Here is a 21,726-nt window from a genome sequence, read left to right as displayed (position 1 = left end):
CTGGGGCTTGGGACCGGGGCCCGATTCAGGGGAATTGGTTGAATTGGCCTAAAGCCGGCCCTGGTGGGGGTATGGCCACAGAGCCGCAGGGAGGGGAACCCTGAGGTGTGGCGGCTGGGTGGGTACTGGGAGTTCCTCCTGAAGGGATGGGGGTTGGCCAAGGTCACTCAGCCCCGGGGTCTGGGAGGGGGACAGGCTGAGGACACTCAGAGCCCCATGAAGTGGGGGGGGGGCTGAGGGGAGGGACTGGCCAGGGGCACTCAGAGCTCGGGGGGGGGGCTGTCCAGGGGGGCACTCACAGCCCCAGGAGGTGGGTGGGGGAGGGCACACAGGATTTCAGGAATTCCCTGGCAGTGAAGAGCTGCTGGCGGCAGGGAGGAGCCAGCCGTGACAATCCCCACTTGGGATCCCTGGCTGGGCTAGTGGCTATGGGGGCCCGTGGCCAAGCTGCAGCGGAAGGTGACCTGAAGGAAATGCCTCGGCCTCGGCCTCGGCCTCCGGCTAGGAAGGGCCTGGGCCAGACAATGACCCACCGCGCAGTGTCCCAGTTCCTTGCCCCACACCTGCGGGGCACGGCCCCTCCTCTGTAGGGAGGTTGGCATGTACCTTAGTGCTGCTTCCTCCATCCCCAAAGGCCTCTCCCAGCCAGTCTCTGGCAACCCCTGCCGTTCAATACGCACATTACCCTGCTGTGACATACCCGGGTTGGGGGGGGAACCCCTCGGGGATGGGGGGGCTGTCACACAGCTGGGCAATTTAACCCAGCTGGGCAGGAGTGACTGTCTCCCTGGAGCTGGGGTCTCAGCCCAGGTGTCTCTCTGCCCTTCCCCCTAGTCGCCCCCGGGCGAGGTGGGAGTGCCCCACGTTGCGTTCCAGCCCCACATTCGCACCCACAAGTGCTGGTGGGTTCCAATCCCAGCTGAACACGCCCACCCGGCCCTAGTGCGGAGCAGAAGGGCCCAGCGCTGCCCCACAGACCCTCTGGCTCTCCGAGCCCGCTCTTACCCATCACCCCAGCACGTCTGGCCCAGGCTGAACGCTGCTGCTCTGTGCAGAGAGGCTGGCACTTCTCGCTACTGCCGTACGAGGGGCTGCTACCGACTGCTCCCCCTAACCCCCGCCCTGCTGCGCTCTGGGGATGTTGCCCTGCTGTGGAGCTCTGAGGTGTCTTGAACTGGAATTTGTTTGGAAAGAAACTGCTAAGGAGCCTTATCAGCCCCGGTCAGAGAGTACCTGGGAGCCTGCCTGGGTCGGGCGGGTCTGGTACAGCCTCCCCCCAGATAAGGCTCTTCCCTGGACCTGCCACCCATTGGAATCTGGAACGATTCCCTCCGAGGTAACACCCGGGGCAGCCAGGGCAGGGCAGGGCATGGCCTGCTCCCCTGGAGCGTTAGGACTTTCAGGAGTCAGAGGTGTCAGCGGAGCAGGTTGTGATTGTACGTTAAAGCAGTGAAGAAAGTTGGGGGGACAGAGGAATTGGGTGCTGTGGCCCCCCCATGCCTGGGGCCTATTTGAAAGGCAGCTGTCACACTGTCCCCTTTATCGGGAGTGCCCACTACACCCATCTCACGCAGTCCTCGGCACGAGAAGGGGGAGCATGTTCCCAGCTGAACGGCGTTCGTCCAGGACTCACCGACCCCTATTCCAGGATGGGGGAGTGACCTGAGAGAGAGGTCACCATGTAGCCTGCAATTATCAGTGGCTTCTGGATTCCTCTGGGAAAGGGTTAACCAGGGGCTTAGTTTAGTCCACACTTGGCTTTCTCGGCAGTGCTGGACTCTGGTGGCAGGGAGGTGTCCAGCTCGCACCCTTTCACCTGGCAGGGAAAGTGCCCTAAAGGTTAGGATGTTCTCACAGGCTGTCGTAGTTACTGGGACCTTGGCAGGGAGGATTGGTGGCTTGTGGGGCATCGGATACCTCCCCTCCTCCTAGAGCTGTGCAGTAACCAGAACATTACCCCCGCGAGGAGAGGGTTTCGGGGACCCTGGGATCTTGGGAGCCAGGGCTTCTCTCAGCAGCCTGGAAGCCCAGGCCCCCCATCAGCCTGTCAAGCAGGTGGGCAGGCGGGCGAGCTGGCAGGGAGCTAAGCAGCTTTCCGTGCTAAACCTGCCTGCTTTCTGTCTGAAGGTTTGTCCAAATCGACGTGTTCCCACGAAACGTTTGGATTTTGACAAGCTGGCAATTTCTGATGGAAAAACGGTTCCACTGGCAAATTCTGACCAGCGCCTCTCCTGACCGCACAGCTCCCTGCATCTTTGCTGAGCGTGGAATCAGAATGGACTTGACACAGGTGGTTGTGCCCTGGGATGCCATCTCAGGCCAGCTCCCCCAGTGCTCCGGCGCTCACATTCTCCTAGTGGTGACGTCTGACCCTGGGGAGATGAAAGGCCTCTGCGGGTTGTTTCCTGCAGTGTGAGCTTTGGCTGCAGGCTTCTGTCCCCAGCCATGGCACGAAGGAATCTGTCTAGCCAAGCTGGGCGTCCTCCCTCATCTGTGGTCAGAGGTCACACGGGCCCTTCCAGTGACAAGGTGGCAGCATCTGGCCCTGGGAAAACAGACATCTGCTGTGTGCTCACCTCAGAGATTTCTTTCTTTCTGCAAACTGAAGAGGCCTCTCTCCTGTAGCCTCAGCAGAGGCTGCGAGGAGGCCAGCAGACCCGGTGGCCCCCTGCAGACTGGGGGAGGCCCTGACCAGTAGCTCTAAAGGCCAGAAGACCCCACAGGACAGGTGGGGAATGGGACTGTGACGTTACGTTGCTGTTCCATGGTTCCTTTCTCCTAGGGTTACCATATTTAAAAAAATAAAAAAAAGAGGACACTCCACGGGCCCTGGCCCCGCCCCAAGTCCACCCCTACTCCGCCCATTCCCCCAAAGTCCCCGCCCTAACTCCCCCTCCTCCCTCCCAGCCACACGAAAAAGGCTGCCCAAGCACTACCAGCTTCACGGTTTGCCGGGCAGCCGCCAGACCCTGCGCCCCCGGCCAGCGCTTCCCCAGCACAGCTGGAGCCCGGGAGGGGAAGAGCCCAGCCGGGGGCGCAGGGTCTGGAGGCTGCCCGGCAAACCCGTGAAGCTGGTAGCGCTCGGGCTTTGGGCAGCCCCTATGCCTCCGGACCCTGCGTCCCCGGCCGGGCACTTTCCCTCCTGGGCTCCAGCTGCTCTGCTCCTCCCCTGACTCTTTGTCTCTGTTTAAGAGCCAAGCTGCCCGAGCCAGCGCTACGGGCTTCGGGCAGCCCCCTTGCCTCCGGACCCTGCGTCCCCGGCCGGGCACTTTCCCTCCTGGGCTCCAGCTGCTCTGCTCCTCCCCTGACTCTTTGGCTCTGTTTAAGAGCCAAGCTGCCCGAGCCAGCGCTACCGGCTTCGGGCAGCCCCCTTGCCTCCAGACCCTGCGCCGCCGGAGCAGAGCAGCTGGAGCCCGGGAAGGGAAGTGCCCGGCCTGCGGCTCGGGGTCCGGAGACACGGGTGCTGCCCGAAGCCAGTAGCGCTGGCTCGGGCGCTTGGCTCTTAAACAGAGCCGAAGTCTGAGTCAGGGGAGGAGCAGAGCAGAGGGAGAGGAAGTGCCCGTCCGGTATTTTTCCCGGACATGTTCGGCTTTTTGGCAATTCCCCCCGGACGGGGGTTTGATTGCGGAAAAACCGGACGTATCGGTAACCCTACGTGACTGGTGCCCGGGGCCGGGGGCGCAGCTCCAGCCCCAGGGGGATCCAAATCCGGACAGTGCCGGCTCCCCGCAACACGCTGGCGTCCACAACCCCCGGAGGGCGCCCCCCAGCCCTGCGATGGCTGCCAAGCGGTGCCCAGAGACACCCCCGACCCAAAGGACAGGGGCTCGCGCCCCCCCTCCTCCGACGGCTTGCTGCCTCACGGGGCAGGTTGGTCGCGTCGCAGGGGCCGCTGGGAGTTGTAGTTCTCGGCCGCTCCCCTCTCCCGGCTCTCCCTGGAGCGTGAGGCCCGGCCGGACTACAGCCCCCAGCATGCCCTGGGCAGGAGCGAGTGTCGCACCGAGATGATGTCACAGCGGGCGACCAACACACACAGATTCGGAGATCCTAGCCTCCCTATTTCCCCGGACATGTCCGGCTTTTTGGCAATTCCCCCCGGACGGGGATTTGGGGACCAAAAAGCCGGACATGTCCGGGGAAATCCGGACGTATGGTAACCCTAAGACTATATAATGTAGACAGAAATTGAATTGGAATTGGTGCTCAATTTATCATATCAGTTGCATACAGAGGTGAAAGTAAGCTGGTACGGGCCTGTACGGCATACTGTTAAAAACGGTGCTGTAGCGTACCGGCAAGGAAGTGGAGCATTCAATGCCGGCTTACTTTCACCTCTTTTGGCTGCATAACAAACAGCTTAAACTCCGAGCTAATAAAAGCTTGGAAAGGGAAAACTCCCTCTCCCTCTCCTGCTGCAGCCAGGCTGCAGATGGGGCTAGGCTCCGCCTTTTCCCCCCTGCCTGGCACTCAGCAGGGGCTGCAGCGGCTCCCCTCTAGCTTGCAGGAGGGAGACCGGCTGAGGGAGAAGTCTGCCCAGGACACCTGCCGCTTGCATAAAACCAGTTTCAACTTAGCTGTTCCCTCTGTGGTTCAACAGCCATTTCTGGCATCCTTGTTAATTTCACTCACAGTTGTTGGGGGATTGACCATGGCAGGGGCCATGATGCCCCCTTGATGAGGCGATCTCCAGTAGTATAATACACAAAAAATACAATCAAAATCAGGAACCATTTCCAAGTTCAAATCTATCCCATTCCCTCCCCAGCAAAGGATCATGGTTGTGATGGCCAAACTGCTTGCAGATCCACTTTGAAATGTTACTGTTAAAAAAAACAAATACAAACATGGGAGAACATGGTGGGAAGATGTGTCATGATGATTGGGGTTTATTTTGGGCAAAGCAATTTTGCTAAAGCAACTAAAGATTCACAGGGAAAGCAAATAGCCCCGATAGACAAAACCACAAAGGGATTGGAGGGGAAAACTGGCTATTCAGGGAAATTATTGTGCCTCCTTTGAAAGAAATAGTAGTTTTCATTCTACCCTCTTTATATATTGAATTAAACACCTGAAATGTCCTTAGGACCTAGGGGCATGATCTCAGATTTCTTTTTGTTTTGTCAGTGTCCTGCAGAGTGCAGAGGCTGAAATTGACAAAATTTTCTCTAAGAATCTTGTATATTTCATGAAGGCTAGTCCAGTTGTCCTTCATTCACCCCTGCCTCCCCCTACTACTAGCCACCCATTGGTGTGCCCCCTGCACCCTTTTATGTGCCTGGAAGGGAGATTAAACAATCCTTTATATCTGACTTGCTAGGAACCTTGCTAGACCTGCCCCTGCCATGGTCACACACACCTTTTCCCCCCCACCAAGGATGCCAGAAATGGCTCCTAATCCTATGGGCTGAACCGTGCAGGGAACAGCTGAGTTTAAACTGTTTTTATGCAGGTGGCAGGTGTCCTGGGCAGGCTTCTCCTTCAGCCAGTCCCCCTGCTCCCTGCTGCAAGCTAGAGGGGAGCTGCTGCCGGGTGCATGGTGGGGTGTGGGGAGTGCAGAGCCTAGCCACATTGGCAGCCTGGGTGGAAGAGGAGGGAAGACACGCAGAAAAATGTGACAGTTTTCACTTTTTCAGGCTTATTCTAATAGTAAAGTTTTATTATAGACAGTATTGGTGGTAGTAGTTGTAGTAGCTTTATTTTCTATATCTGTCATGCAATGGGAGGAATCCACGAAGTATGTAGGAGAGGTGGGTTGCTTGTGATTGGACCATACAGGTAAGAAATGTAAATTACTTTTGCCCCTGCCCAAACCCCAGGGCTCCAAGCTGCCTCTGCAGCTGGTAGCTCCCGGGGTGATTTAAAGGGCCCAGGGATCCCAGCTTCAGCCAGAGCCACAGGCCTTTTAAATCCTGATTTAAAAGCCCTGGGACTTAAAGGCCCCACCACTTCTGGTAGAGGCCCCGCCCCCTCCTCAGGACCCCAGAGTCCTTTAAGTTACTTTCACCCCAGTTGCATACCTTTTGAAACACAGCATAATAATAGACATCTCCTGTAACTAGTGCTGTTTTGACATAAGACTTAAAAAAAGTTGCATTATTTAAAGAATTTTCCTCTGGCCATGTCCATCTACCTATATGTCAAAAAGCGTAGAATCAAATGAAGTAAAAATCTTAAATGAACCAAAGTGTACCATAGACACTCTATGGATAGTAATTCCATGCTCGAATAATAAGCTATAGATAAATTTATGGAAGACAGATCTATCAATGTCTATTAGCCAGGATGGGCAGGGATGGTGTCTCTAGCCTCTGTTTGCAAGAAGCTGGGAATGAGCAATAGGGGATGGATCACTTGATGATTATCTGTTCTGCTCATTCTTTCTGGGCACCTGACATTGGCCACTGTCAGAAGACAGGATACTGGAGTAGATGGATCTTTGGTCTGACCCAGTATGGCCATTCTTATGTAAGACTATAGTAGTAGGGATATGCTACCATCCACCTGATTAGGATTGTGATAGTGACGGTGCACGGCTCAGGGAGATTAAAGAGGCTATAAAATAAACTCAATAAGGGGGTGGATTTCAGCTATCCCCCGTTGACTGGGTACGTCACCTCAGGAGGGGAGGCAGAGACAGTTTCTTGACACCATAAATGACTCTTTCTTGGAGCAGCTAGTCTTGGAACCCACAAGGGGAGAGGTAATTCTTGATTTAGTCCTAAGTGGAGCACAGGATCTAGTCCAAGAGGTGAATATAGTTGAACCACTTGGTAATAGTGACCATAACATAATAAAATTTAACATCCATATGGGGCAGAGGTAAGGGAGAACAGCAACTCACCACAATAATTTCAGAAAAGGGAACTACACAAAAATGAGGAAGTTAGTTAAACAGAAATTAAAAGGTACAGTGCCAAAAGTGAAATCCCTGCAAGCTGCATGGAAACTTTCTAAAGACACCATAATAGAGGCTCAACTTAAATGTACACTCCAAATTAAAAAACACAGTAAGAGGACCAAAGAAGTGCCACCATGGCTAAACAACAAAGCATTGAGCGGCAAAAAGGCATCCTATAAAAAGTGGAAGTTAAATCCTATTGAGGACAATAGAAAGGAGCATAAACTCTGGCAAATGATGTGTAAAAATGTAATTAGGAAAGAAGAAAACCTCTTGAATAGACAGCCAAAAACTAAAAGGATTGGCAATTTTTTTTTTTAAAAGAACACCACAACCACAAAGCCTGCTAAGCAACCAGTGGGACCACTGGATGATAGAGATGCTAAAGGAGCATTCAAGGGAGATAAGGCCATTGCGGAGAAACTAAATGACGTCTTTGCATTAGTCTTCACAGCTGAGGATGTGAGAGATTTCCCAACCTGAGCCATTCTTTTTAGGTGACAAATCTGAGGAACTGTCCTAGATTGAAGTGTCACTAGTGGAGGTGCTGGAACAAATTAATTAAACAGTTAAGAAGTCACCAGGACCAGCTGGTATTCACCCAAGAGTTCTGAAGGAACTCAAATGCGAAATGCTTTGTTACCTATCATTTAAATCAGCTTCTGTACCAGATAGCTAATGTGAGACAATTTTTTTCAAAAGGCTCCAGGGGCCTTCTTGATTCTTGGAGTCATTGTATATAGTTCTCTGAAAACATCCACACACTGTGCAGCTACAGTCTCAAAAAGCTAACAATGTTAGTAATCATTAGGAAAGAGATAAAGAATAAGACAGAAAATATCATATTGCCTCTATAAATCCATGGTACACCTGCATCTTGAATAGTGCATGCAGATCTGGTCACCCCATTTCAAAAAAGATATATTGGAATTGGAAAAGGTACAGAGAAAGGCAACAAAAATGATTAGGGGTATGGAACAGCTTCCATAAGAGGAGAGATTAATAAGACTGGGAATTTTCAGCCTGGAAAAGAGACAACTAAGGGGGGATATGATAGGGGTCTATAAAATCACGAGTGGTGTGGAGAAAGTAAATAAGGGCGTGTTATTTACTCTTCTCATAACAGAAGAACTAGGGGTCACCAAATGAAATTAATAGGCAGCAGGTTTAAAACAAACAAAAGTAAGTGTTTCTTTACATGATGCATAGTCAACCTGGTGAACTCTTTGCCATAGGATGTTGTGAAGGCCAAGACTATAACAGGGTTCAAAAAAGAACTAGATAAATTCATAGATATTAGCCAGGGATGGTGTCCATAGTCTCTGTGTGCCAGAAGCTGGGAATGGGTGACAGCAGATGGATCACTTGATGATTACCTGCTGTATTCATTCCCTCTGAAGCACCTCACATTGACAGTTGTCGGAAAACAGGCTTCTGGTGTTGGCTAAATAGAATTAGTTTAAAAAGCTCCACATGGGGAGTAGAAACAAACAGCCAAAGTAAACACAAATTGCAGACTAACCAGCGACAGAAATTTGTAAAAACTTGTCTTTTCAAACTGTTTGTTTTTATTGATCAGACAATTCACACGCATGGGCTAGAGCCACAAAATCTGTTCCATGAGTCATTTGATCAACTCTATTAGTCATTGATTATGGAAAGGTACCTGGGTCCATCAACTCAAATCTTGCACATCACTACTTAGTTTCTGGGTCAGGTGAATTATTCTTAGACTTCAGTTTTACAAGTGTAATGTAAAAAAAGCATATTATCTTTCAGTATCTTGTGGCAGATTCACAACTCATGCTGGGAGGAAAGCACCATTACTACCTGAATCCTGAAGAATATTTTCTTATTTATTTACCACAGTTCATTGGTCTTTCTTTTCAGCATGAACTGGGAAAAGGAACAGTGTGAGGCAAAATATCTTAGAGTAAGGCTAAGGAAAATCACTTACAAAAATTCAAGCTGTGGTGTAATATAAAACTCAGTAGAAGTGCAGTTGTAAAAAAAATTGGTAAATCTTAACTTACAGCTAGAACTAAATGCACTTACAATGGCATAATTCTACCCACAATTAGTTTTAACATGAATGTAAAGGTGAGATGTAGCCTCAATTCTATCTGAAGAATCTAAGAAAGAAGGTTTGCAGCTGTTTAAAAAAATAAAAAGAGAGGCAGGACAACTTCCTCCTTTAATACATGTACAATATTTGTGAACAAATTTCAACACTACCTGTAAAAACAATTTCAAAATATCTGAAACAAACTTCTTACATTGTCTTGTTATATAGACATACATTGCTACTTTCATAGACAATTGTTTAATAGAATACATAGGTACAGCATTTGAAGTAGCTAAAATTTGAGCTGAAGTATTCCGTATCTTAGGGACTCCACTTTTATGCCTTAAAGCATTTCCTCTGTCATCACGGTCTGCTAGAAATATGACATGTGCAGCAAGTAAAGCAGATCCTGCCCCATTCTTTCAATATAACCTATCCACTGTTCTGAAGCTGAAGGTTTGGGGCAGTGAAATGTCTCAGGGATGCATCTCCACTAGCCTCTTAGGCCCAGATCCTTCATGACTGGAATGGGAATTAGGCACCTAACTACCTTTGGAGATCTGGACCTTTATCCTGAAAGTTTTCCACCACTGCCTGGGAGCAATGGTGGAGCCCTAGTCTAGACAGGTTAATAGCTGGTGTTTTTACTACTGTTTAGTCCTGATAAGAGCTCTAGACAACATGGTAAAAAACCCTGGCTACCTGCATCATGTGTACCCTAAGTCTTCCACCCTTGCCACCACCTGAAGTCACAGTAGTAGGAAACCTAGTGTGGAGGAAGAGGCCATCATGAGAAGACTTAATTAAGCAGAAAATTGAGCTTGTACCATAATGGGTTGCCCACAACTCTGCATGCTTGTTATTTAAAAAGACCCTCAAGATATTTTTTCTTACTTTTAATAGCTATCAGTTTGTGATGGCTAGGGAAGCTCAAATCTATCTTCTCCAACTGCCCAAAGTCCAGTATTTTAAGAGCAAATTCTAGTATCCAGTTTAAGACTTCAAGTATGTTTATTATAGTACATTCAAAATAAAAGCTGATACTGCATACCAAGGGGTTTAATCTTTTGGAACCCTATTAGGGGTTGGAGGTGTTCCTTAGGTGGTGGAATTTGGGAGCTCAGGTACAAAAATTAGCAAGGTCACTGCGGATGCAACTTTTCTCTTATAGAGCTAGTACAATATCTACACTTATGCAGCAGAACCTCAGAGTTATGAATTGACCAACCACGCACCTCATTTGGAACTGCAAGTACACAATCAGGCAGCAACAGAGACAACAAAGCAAATACAGTACAGTATTGTGTTAAATGTAAACTATTAAAAAAACGGAAAGCAGCATTTTTCTTCTGCATAGTAAAGTTTCAAAGTTGTATTAAGTCAATGTTCAGTTGTAAACTTTTGAAACAACCACCATAACATTTTGTTCAGAGTTACGAACATTTCAGAGTTACAAACAACCTCTATTCCAGAGGTGTTTGTAACTCTGAGGTTCTACTGTGTTCTGCCGTCATATGCCCCTATGTTCAGAGTTGTTTCCAGATTGTGATACTTTTACTCCATAAGTAGTTCCATGGACTTTAGGAGCATAAGTTGTGGTTTGCAACACTACTCAGTGTGATGGAAGATCTTGAGTAATCTGACCCCTAGTGACTGAACAAAAAATTAAGTGCATTTTGAATGGTTTTTCCCTCTTAAATTTTACCCCTAATAAAATATGGTCACCTCAGTTAAATACATTATACTGTCATCCTTTTTTTTTTTTTTAAAGCATCAAGAAATGCCTGACTTTATATGGTCTGCAACTCCCATCCACAGTGTAGGATGGAATATTCATAGTCTAGGAACAAAATTAATCAAATCAATCTTAGGAATTTGCCAAAATAAAGTCAAAGTTGTAATGAGACAGAAGGGAAATAGTTTAAGTAATAAATGTTTAATCAAAGAATTTTACATATTAACAGCATTCTTTTGGCCAAACATCTACATTGTTGTAGTATCCTACTGTATATAAAGTGGGAATGTATCAAGTATAGACTATGGAAGTGCAAACAACAATTCAAGGTTAGAGTAATTTTTTCCACTTTGAGATGTGGAGGAAAGCAAATACTACATTAATGAGATCGTTTCAACATTACATTTAGGTAGGGAATTCCTGTCTTAGTCGCTATTCCTAGTTTTGCCCCTCTTCAGCTCTGTACTCCTGGGAAGACTTGTGAAGGAAGTGGCACTTATCTGTGTCTACTGTCTAGCTCTGACTTCTTGTCCTCTTTATCCCACATAGGGCAGCAGGTGGGTGGGTGCTGATTTGATGCGGCAGCTAAGAAAATTGAGTTTGTCACATTTTTATCTTTAGTGGGACTTTACCATGGCACCTGGAATCCTCATGATTATGGTCCTGGTGCTGTTGGCCTTCAGGATTCTTTGTGCCATCATCTGACCATTTGTGAGTATGCTTCACTTGTTACTTCCCATGAAAACGTACAGAATCTTGGATTCCGCATCCAATTAAAAATTATCCATGATCTTGTTCTAGTTTTACCTCAGACAAGCTCATTACTGCTACCTTCTATCCGCCTCCAACAATCTTGCCAGTGGCTGATGGGAGAATTTTCTCTGCAGTTCCTGCCCTCTGGAAAAAAGACTTTTTGTATCATTATTCCTTTATCTCTCTCTCTTTTCAGACTTCATCTCAAAACACCTCCCTCCCCCCTCTCTCTCATTGACATTACAACACAATGCAGGGCCAAACTCATCCTGGAGAAAATCATTGACTTCACTGGGGTTCCACCAAAGATGAAACTGGACTACTATGTCTGTACAAGGAAACTTTAAAATATCTTTTTACAAAGTCTGCAATATAATGGTCAAGTATGGGACAGCTTTTCTGTATTTGACCAATTGCCATTGGGTTTCCCTTACTTGATTTTGGCATTGGCATGGACTTAATCTAACCCAGTTATGATAAACATTTTCTATCATTTCTTTTCAATGGAACACTGATCTTTGGTGCAGAAAATTTTGTTGTTTTTTAATTTTCTTAATCGAGGGAAACTCTGCCCCTCGGGGGTTGTCTTGCACAGTGACTTCTAAAATACTATCCCCAAAGGCTTTAGGGACGATCCGTGGCAGAAGGACAAAGATCCAGCCTGCTATCTACATTGCCACCAAGAACAGGCATGTGTGCCACACAAGGATCCATGCTCCTGAACAGTCTCCTCTTTGCTTCTCCCTCCCTCAGCACAACAAAACTGTGCTGACATTCTGCAGCACAGGGCCTGTGTGCCTCCTCCACAGCAGGAGAGTTAGTCCTGCTGCTCCAGCCTAATTTCAGCATGGCTTCTGCCTGGCTACAGTAACCTGAGCAGCTGTGTACTATATTAGGGTTACCATATTTTGTGCCTCCAAATGGAGGACACTCCACGGCCCCGCCCCCAGCCCCGCCCCAGCCCCGCCCAACCCCGCCCCCTCCCCAAAGTCTCCGCCCCCTCCCCTGCTTCCCGCGAATATTTGATTCGCGGGAAGCCTGAAGCAGGTAAGGGGGGTGTGGGGGGAGGAGGCGCGGCCCAGGCTGCCCCCCCGGCGTTTCCAGCCTGGGTCAGCTCGGGCCCTGGGGTGCCGGCCCTGGCCGACCACCCCCGGCCCGCCCAGCACTGCCGGCCCCCGGCGGCCCGGCGCACCCCCCCGGCTCCCGGCCCCCCGCGGGCCCGGCTCCCCGCGGGCCCGGCTGACCCGGCTCCCCGCGGGCCCGGCGGACCCGGCTCCCCGCGGGCCCGGCGGACCCGGCTCCCCGCCGGCCCGGCTCCCCGCCGGCCCGGCCGACCCGGCTCCCCGCCGGCCCGGCCGACCCGGCTCCCCGCCGGCCCGGCTCCCCGCCGGCCCGGCCGACCCGGCTCCCCACCGGCCCGGCTCCCCGCGGGCCCGGCCGACCCAGCTCCCCGCCGGCCCGGCTCCCCGCCGGCCCGGCTGACCGGCTCCCCGCGGGCCGGCTGACCTCCCGATTTTCCCGGACATGCCCGGCTTTTGGGGATTTCCCCCCGGATGGGGATTTGAGCCCCCAAAAGCCGGACATGTCCGGGAAAATCCGGACGTATGGTAACCCTACGGGTGGGGGTGTGGGGTCTGGGAGGGATTAGGGTACAGGAGGGGATTCCGACCTGGGGCAGGGGGTTGGGGTGCCGGGTGTGAGGTCTGGGAGGGAATTTGGGTGTGGGAGGGGGTTCCAACCTGGGGCAGGGTTTCTGGGTGCGAGCTCCAGCCAGGCGGCACTTACCTCAGCCAGCTCCTGATCAATGGCACACGGGTGCTAATGCAGGCTCCTGACCCCTGGTCTCCCTCCGCTGGCAGGCTCTGAGCAAGGCCTGTGCCGAGAACATGGATGACGAGCTCTCGATCCTGCTGACAGCACCCCCCAGCACAGACAAACTCCAGCACATCTTGGAGGTGAGCAGAATGGGGAGGGGCAGCAGGGGTTTTACCTTAGCCCTGGGGACTCCTAGAAAGAAGAGACTGGAAAATCCATGTTTCTATTGGATCCTTCCGAGTATGCATTCGTGATATAAACTCACTGGGTGACCTTGGGGTAACTCACTTCCCCCTTACGGCATCAGTCTTCTCCACTATCAAATCTACACTGGGGAAGAAGGACAGAAGCCCCGACAATCACCTTCACCTCTGGGTGTCTGGTCCTGGGAGCCGAAACCAACTGGACTATCTGCCCCATCTCCTAAACTGCCCTGTCTTTCCCTCCTAGGGCCTGGTCCTTAGTGCTCAACCTGGCCCCTTCCCAGCTTGTCCCTGACCTTTAAAGGACTCTCCAAGCCCCTCCCATGCCTGCTTCCCTTGGGGTCTCTCTCCTGGCTGAGCACAGGCTGCCCTTCTATCTCTCAGCAGGCCTGGGTCCTAATCACAGGCTGCGTCTTGTCACGTGACCCCCACACTTATTCCCTTCACCCTAGGGAGCTGCATCACCTGGGCCAGGTGCAGTTGAGCTCCAACCCCTTTCCTGGCCATCTCACCCTGGGACAGGTTGAAACTGGAAACCTGTGGGTAACAGTAACTGGTTGCTCGCAAAGGTGCTGAAGACACAATGGAAGAGGAAATCCTTTGGCCTGGATTGAAATTATTCCGACTGAAAGTGAATGAGAGAAAATAGGTCCAGAGTTCTCTTCCTAGCAGCAGAAAATGTAGCGATTGATAGAGGTTCAGGTCAGAAAGGACCATTATGTGCATCTAGTCGCCCCTCCTGTATAACTCAGGGCCTAGAATGTGACCAAGTGGTTCCTTCAGCCAACCATAGCATGGGACTGAGCCAGAGCATGTCTTTTGGAACGACATCCACATGCAGGAGAGCCAGCTGGCTACCAGAAAATCTCTCTTCTGCAGTGATGTGGGGTTAAGGGACACGGGGGAAAAGACATGGAGGCTGTGACTAAACTTAGAGCAGCAAGGCCAGGAAAACCAGGGTTAGGTCCCAGGCCTGGCTATCAGATCTACTGTTTTCTATTCCTGGCTTTGGGACCATGAGCGAGTCTCTGCACCGCTGGGTGCCTCGGTTTCCCCAGCTATCAAATGGAGCTAATCAAGGTTTTGTTTGTTCTCCCCATTTTACAGGGTGGGAAACCGAGACACAGTTGGGACCTGTCTACACTACAGGTCTGTCGTGCGTTTGTAATCTGCTGACCCCCACATGTTGTTCAGAGCCTATGGACAACACAGCTCCTAAAGGTACGTTTGTTCTGTGCTTATCCCCTATGTACCAGCAGGGCTGGACAGCATTTCTCACTGTGATGTGGGGAGCAGGTCCTGGGTACTAAGGGTCTGAAGACGCTCTCAAGGACTAATTTTTTAAAATAATTGTTATCAATGAATTGGGAGAAAACATACAATCACTGCGGATAAGATTGGGGGTGACAAAATACAGGCAGAGTGGTAATTCCTGATGGGGAGAGGGCAGTGATACAGAGCGATCTGGCTCATTCGGCCAGCTGGACCCATTCAAAGAAAACAAGTTTGAGCAGAGCCCAATGCAAGGTCCTATGCGTGGCAACAAGGCACGCCGGCCACACCTCCAGAATGGGGACGTGTATCCAGGAAAGCAGTGACTCTGAAAAGGATTTAGGGGCCAGAGTGGAGAAGCCACTCAACATGAGCTCCCAGTGTGATGCTGTGGTGAACAGGGCTAAAGCCATCATTAGACGAAGGAGCAGAGCCGTGAGTAGGATAGGGAGGTGACACAGCAGCAGTGAGACTGCTATTGGAATACTGCCTCCAGTGTTGGTGTCCTCCTTTGAAAAAGATGGTCCTAGAAATTGGAGCTGGGGCAGCAAAGAGCCACCAAATGTTCTGAGGGCTGGAGAAAAATGCCTTCTAGTGAGCTATTGAAAGAGCTCAACCTGTTTAGCTTATCAAAAGAAGATTGAAGGGGACTTCATTGAAGTGTTGATGTGCCTTAATGGAGAGAAAATACTGGGGATTAAAGGGCTCTCTAGTCTAGCAGAGAAAGGCAGAACAAGACCCAATGGCTGGAAGGTGAAAAGAGACAAATTCCTATGACAAATAAGGCACAAATATTCAACAGCGAGGATGATTGAACACAGGAAGAAGCTACCAAGGAAAGTGGTGGATTCTCCATCTCTTGATGTCATTAATAAAGACTAGATGCCTTTCCGGAATGTGTTTGCCCCAAAAGTAGCTATTGTGATAGACAGGAGGCCTGTGATATGCAGGGGGTCAGATTAGATGCTCTAACTGTCTCTTCTGGCCATAAAGTCTACTCATTTCTGAGAAACCGAGTGTAGCATTGGGAGCAGCTTGTGATGTTTTACTGTCTAGCCGGCTTGCTTCCTAGAATGAACACTCATTGAGCGGGGTGATCCCCAGAGAGTAGCTCAAACCTCCAAAGTGTCTGCCCTGTGGCAGGACATTAACACTGCAGGGGAGGGGTGGGTGTGGCAGTGACATCACAAAGGCCTTTTGCAGGACTTCGGCCTATTGGCCAAAGGTGCAGGGGAGGTGGTGACCTCACAGAGGGATGCTGACATCAGCCAGGCAGGACAGGGGCGCAGGGCCAAGGAAACCTCAGAGACCCCTGTGGCTTTGCTTCAGCAAGTCTCCTCTCGAGATCTCTCTTTGAGGTCTGAGAGAGTATTTGGGTTCGTGTATGTGAGCACCAGGAGGAACCTCTTTTGAGTTTTCTCCTTTCTTTTTCCTGATTTCATTAGAAATCTGACGTCCCTGTTTAGAAGGTAAGAGCCTCCGAGAGGTTTGGAACCTGTTCAGTCTGCTGCATCTGGCTCCAGCTGAATTTTAGGCATGGAAAACACTAGCTTAAGGTGGCCAAATTTTATTCCCCACCTGGGATTTTGTCCCTTAGAATCTCTGGGGACATTAAGGTTTGTCCTTTTTCTTTTACCTTTTCCTCTATCCCTCCCTCCTTTCTTTTCATCTCTTACTTCTTTTGTCCTTTCCCTGTTCCCCTCCCACCACCAGGAGGGGTGTGTGTGTGTCATGGGGGTTGCTCTACAACTCCCATTGTGGGAGGTCCACCGAAAAATGTGGGGCTGAAATAGTGCTCAGACAATGATCCCCAGCGGTGACCTGGGCCATCCTTTGGGCTCTCTGGTGAGAACCCTCATCCTCCCGCCCCTCGGTCTCTACCCTGATTGGCTGAGCAGGGGGTTATTGACAGGGAGGAGACTCAGGTCCCTGTTGTTTTCTTTTAAGACCAAGTAAATAGTCATAACCAGTCATATGTTCGACAAATTTTGCTGCGTCTCTGCAGTTCATTATTTTCTCTAACATTCCAGTTCTCCTAAAATACTTGCTGAATAATTACTATGAACTCTTGCTGGTCTGGAACTCACTTGAGAGCACTTTATTCAGGTCATTCAATGTCTGAAATTCAAGATCCGATGGTTAGTTTGAAAATCAGGGCTCTTGGGTCCTATTCCCAACTCTGCCACGGACTGGCTGTGTGACCTAAGACAAGTCAATTCTCCTTTCTCAGCCTCAGCTTCTCCCTCTTTCAAGTAGGGATAACAATCCGCCCTATTTACCTCCCGGCAGGTGGAGAATGGGGATCTATTGGAGAGTGTCACTAGGAGCAGTGCATAAGATGAGGTGTCCTATCCTGTTTACTCAGATCAGATTAGGACATAATAGAATGGCTGAAATAGTCTATTTTATTTGTATTTTATTATGTTGCAATTGTTAAAAGCAGCACCTACTTAGCTCAGACTGAAACATCTTATCTAATTTTTGAGATCTAAGTATCTCCTCTTTGTGTAGCTCAAACCTCCAAAGTGTCTGCCCTGTGGCAGGACATTAACACTGCAGGGGAGGAGTGGGTGTGGCAGTGACATCACAAAGGCCTTTTGCAGGACCTCAGCCTATTGGTCAAAGGTGCTGGGGAGGTGGTGATCTCACAGAGAGATGCTGACATCAGCCAGGCAGGACAGGGGCGCAGGGCCAGGGAAACCTCAGAGTCCCCTGTAGCTTTGCTTCAGCAAGTCTCCTTCTCGAGGTCTCTCTTTGAGGACTGAGAGAGTATTTAGGTTCATGTACATGAGCGCCAGGAGGAACCTCTTTTGAGTTTTCTCTTTTCTTTTTCCTGATTTTACTAGAAAACAGACGTCCCTGTTTAGAAGGTAAGAGCCTCCGAGAGGTTTGGAACCTGTTCAGTCTGATGCATCTGGCGCCAGCTGAATTCTAGGCATGGAAAACACTAGCTTAAGGTGGTCGAATTTTATTCCTCACCTGGGATTTTGTCCCTTAGAATCACTGGGGACATTAGGGTTTGTTCTTTTTGTTTTACCTTTTCCTCCATCCCTTCCTCCTTTCTCTTCATCTCTTAAGTCTTCTGTCCTTTCCTCTGTTCCCCTCCCACCACCAGGAGGACTCTGTGTGTGTGTCGTGGGGGGTGCTCTGCAGTGGGAACAGGGACAATTCTCCAACTTTGGGCAGTCGAGAGCCTGGGTGAGATAAGGGGCGTTAAAGCCCTTTGTGAAGGAGAAAGGGGAGTTTCACGGTGTTGAGCACCAAGGAATTCTAAACTTTGCTAAAACATCTAGTCTGCAGAAACCAGAAATGGTTGGGGCCACATTGTAACCATTGTCTTTTTTAAGCCCATTGAGGGATGTGAGTCCCACCCTTTTAGGTATCTGGGGTGCTGGGAGAAGAGAAGAGGTGCCTGTCTCCATTTTATGGCCTCAACAAACTAAGTGCTGTGCCCCAGTTCTCGTCAGAGATCCCTGAAAAAGAACGTCTTCCCATCCATTAACATACCTGGAAAGATACTGGAACCCCTTATTAAACAATCAGTTTGTCAGCACCTACAGGACAATTTGGTTCTTAGGACTAGTGAGCATGGACTTGTCAAGAACAAATCATTCCAAACCAATCCTAGCTCCTTCTTTGGCAGGGTTACGGGCCTAGTGAAGTAAACAGTAGATGTGATCCATCTTGGTGTTAATAAGGACATTCTCACAAACAAACTAGGGAGATGTGGTCTAGATGCAATTAGTATAATATGTGTGCACAGATGGTTGCAAGCCCATACTCCAACAGCCCAGAACCAAACACTCCTTCTCCTGGGCAGTGCGCTCCGACCTCTAATGGTCAGATGCTGCTTAGCACTGTCAGAGCAGCTTTTGCTGGGGGATTCTCCCAGCACTTTCCAATAGTGGGAAAGTATGAAATCCCCATTTGACTGCTGGGGACAGAGCCTAGAGCGGGGAGCAACTTACCCAAAGTCCCACAGGTCAATAGGAAACTCAGGCGCAGGGCTGGGAGTCACTGCCCCTCCCACTCCCAGGTCACCGCCCAAGGGTGGCTCCTCTGGCAGAGGTGCGGGGAAGGGTCACTCTCTCCTGGCTGGGCTGTTCTTTTCACTCCAGTAACATTGCAACGGCTTTGGGGAGAGGCTCACTCCCAGGATCAGATACAGGAGGGGCAGCAGGGTCCAGGGAACAGGGGCTATTCCTGCCCTGCCACTGTCTGTCTGAGAAACCTTGGCCTTGTCATTCCCTGGCTCGGTGCCTCAGTTTCCATTCTCGCCAGCCTGTGCCTATTTCCCTGCAGTTTCACCTGCGTGTTGGTGCCAGTCCCATCCCCGCACTGCACAGTCTAATACCGGCTCCTCTCTCTTGCCAGCACTATGACACCTGCCGTGGAGCCAGAGCTGGAGACCCACCTCCTCCGAGCTGCCCTGCACGCCGTCTTCACCCTGGGCATGGAGAAGGACACCACCCAAGTGCAGGTAGATCATGCTAAAGTCATGGATTGAAGAGCCAGCTGTCTGCAGTGGGATGTGAATGAGAGAGGCCAGGATATGTGTTTGGGGGTCTCACCAGTGTTTCCCAGAGACCCCACTTCCCATCCTGTGGCAGGTGTAGCCCCACTTTCCCTAACTCTGACCCATGGCTCTCCCTTGCTTTCAGGATCTGCCTAGGGTCTTGCCAGACCTCCTGGATGCCATGCTGGGGAACCTGCTGGCAGAGTCCCCAGACACCGACAGGCTCCAGTACATCTTGGAGGTGAGCCCGATGAGAGAGGTGGGGACAATTTTACCTTCACTCTTAGATCCATTTTCCAGTCTGTCCTCCTAGCCGGGCCCCAAGTGGGCATCCTTGGTCAGGGCAGTCAGTGCAATGCCTCCTTTCCCCACAGCACATTAACTACTAGATCGTGTCCACGGTGCGGCGAGAGAGAGTCAGGGCCGTTAAGAGCAGCACTGCCCTGCTCAGATTCACCATCACCCTCCCTGAGTTTGACGTAAGTGACCTCTGACCCCAGCTTCCTGACTCCAGGCGTAGGTGATCTGGCTCCGACGGGCTGTAGGATCTGCTGCTGCAGGGGCTGTGGGTTAGGAGTGTTCCTCTTGGGGAGGCAGAGTCAGAGCAGAGAGTGAGCCTGGCTTGAGTCAAGTTCTTCTTGTCCTAGTTAAGTGGTGACTCTGGGCTTTTAAGGGGACTGTGCTCCAGGTTCATGCCTCCCTGTCATCCTGGAGCAGCTGGGGAAGCAAGTCCTCATGGAGGGCCCTGCAGAGGGGCTGAGGGGAAGGAGAGTCCTGGCCCGGGGGGGACTGGGAGCTGACAGGAAAATGCTGATGGAGTCCCCTCTCCCTCTCCCGTCCATTAGAACTCAGCGGAATTCCCCAGGATGGGTCACCACATGGCACAGCTAGCTCTGTCCGTCAGTGACCCAGCCAAGGACATCAGCCGGCAGGCCAGGGAGGGGGTTTACCGGCTCTACCAGCTGCTGCTGCACCAGAGGAGTAAGGAACCCAGCTGGGAAATGGCACCCGCTAGAAGAGTGAGACTGGGACCCCAGCCAATTTCTCTCAGATTGACCCCGGCTGGAGGATGAGTCTCTCTATCTCTTTCTGTGTTCCACACCACGACCTGCCATTCTGTTGGGCCGGGCACGCAGCGAGGACTCTGCCCACTGTGCAGCCACCAATGGGATTGGAAGGACACAAGCCCTGCAACCAGAAGGACAAATGTGTGTGTGTGTGTCTCTCTCCCTGTCACCTACTCCCTCCTGGGGGAAACCCAGCAGCTGATGGGGGACAAGGTGAGCAGCTGCATTAGACTCAGGAGATTGGGGCGCGGCCCAGGCCTCATTCCCATCCTGTGGCCATTCGCTGGCCTGGCACAAGAAGCCTGGTGGGGAATGAAAGGGAGAGCAGGTGCTCCTGGGAAGGGAGATGAATTCACCTCCATGAGCAGGAGCGAGCCAGCTTGTCCCCGGAGCAGCTCCAGCCAGCTCTTTAGCCAGGCTAATTAATGACAAGCTTTGCCTCATCCCAGACTTATGTTCTTAGGACAGGGTGCTATCGCTCTTGGGAAGGGCAGGAGAGTCCCCCAAGTGCCCTCTGCGAGACTCTCCTGTCCCACAGGGCCGCACCCAATTCCTAGTGGTCTGGTGTCTGTGTCACCCGAGCCACCACCCAGAGTTGCTCCCATCACTGGCAGCCTGGGAGGCCAAGGACTGACGGGTGATGGCGTCTGACCAGGCAGGGCTGAGGCACATGGGCAGGGGACGCTTGCCCTGCTGCTGGCAAGGCTGGACCCGTTCTGGAGAGAACAGGAGGATTCAGTCAGCAGTAGGGTTACCATGTCTAATAAATAAAAAAAGAGGACCCTCCACGGGCCCTGGCCCCGCCCATTTTCCCACCCCTAGCCCCGCCCCAACTCTGCTCCTTCCCCGCCCTAACTCCGCCCCCTCCTCCCTCCCACTCCCAGCCATGGGGAGAGGGCTGCCACAGCGCTACCGGCTTCACGGTTTGCCGTGCAGCCCCCAGACCCTGCGCCCCCGGCCGGCACTTCCCCAGCGCAGCTGGAGCACGGGAGGGGAAGTGCCCACCCGGTAGCGCTGGCTCGTGCAGCTCGGCTCTTAAAGTCTGAGAGGGGAGGAGCGGAGCAGCTCAGCTGGAGCCCGGGAAGGGAAGTGCCTGGCCGGCGGCTCGGGGTCTGGAGGAAGGGGGGTGCTGCCCGAAGCAAGTAGCGCTGGCTCGGGCAGCTCGGCTCTTAAAGTCTGAGAGGGGAGGAGCGGAGCAGAGCAGCCGCGGGAGAGGAAGTACCCAGCCAGCATTTTCCCGGACATGTTTGGCTTTTCGGCAATTCCCCCCGGACGGGGGTTTGATTGCCGAAAAGCAGGACATGTCCGGGAAAAAACGGACGTATGGTAACCCTAGTCAGCAGGGGCTGCCGATCCGTCCCATTCACCAGGGCTGCCATCCTGCGGCTTCAGCATTACTGGC

The 21,726-nt window shown here is 51.3% G+C and overlaps 1 long non-coding RNA gene across 4 annotated transcripts; it reads left to right on the top strand.

Annotated features, from left to right (window-relative positions):
• The first annotated feature begins 12,914 nt into the window (after window positions 1-12,914).
• LOC135978267 (uncharacterized) lies at window positions 12,915-19,674 on the top strand. Of its 4 annotated transcripts, XR_010595697.1 has the most exons (5): window positions 12,925-13,406; window positions 14,577-14,690; window positions 19,116-19,221; window positions 19,403-19,498; window positions 19,632-19,674. It is a non-coding gene; the product is annotated as an uncharacterized LOC135978267 (long non-coding RNA). The 4 variants fall into 4 exon arrangements; XR_010595696.1 differs by having other exon boundaries at window positions 12,915-13,406; window positions 19,116-19,498; XR_010595695.1 differs by having other exon boundaries at window positions 12,935-13,406; window positions 19,403-19,666.
• Window positions 19,675-21,726: the final 2,052 nt, after the last annotated feature.

Source organism: Chrysemys picta, unplaced genomic scaffold, assembly GCF_011386835.1.
Source record: "Chrysemys picta bellii isolate R12L10 unplaced genomic scaffold, ASM1138683v2 scaf197, whole genome shotgun sequence".
NCBI lineage: Eukaryota > Metazoa > Chordata > Testudines > Emydidae > Chrysemys > Chrysemys picta.
The sequence above is the reverse complement of the archived record's forward strand: the minus strand, read 5'-3'. Positions and strand labels throughout refer to the sequence as shown.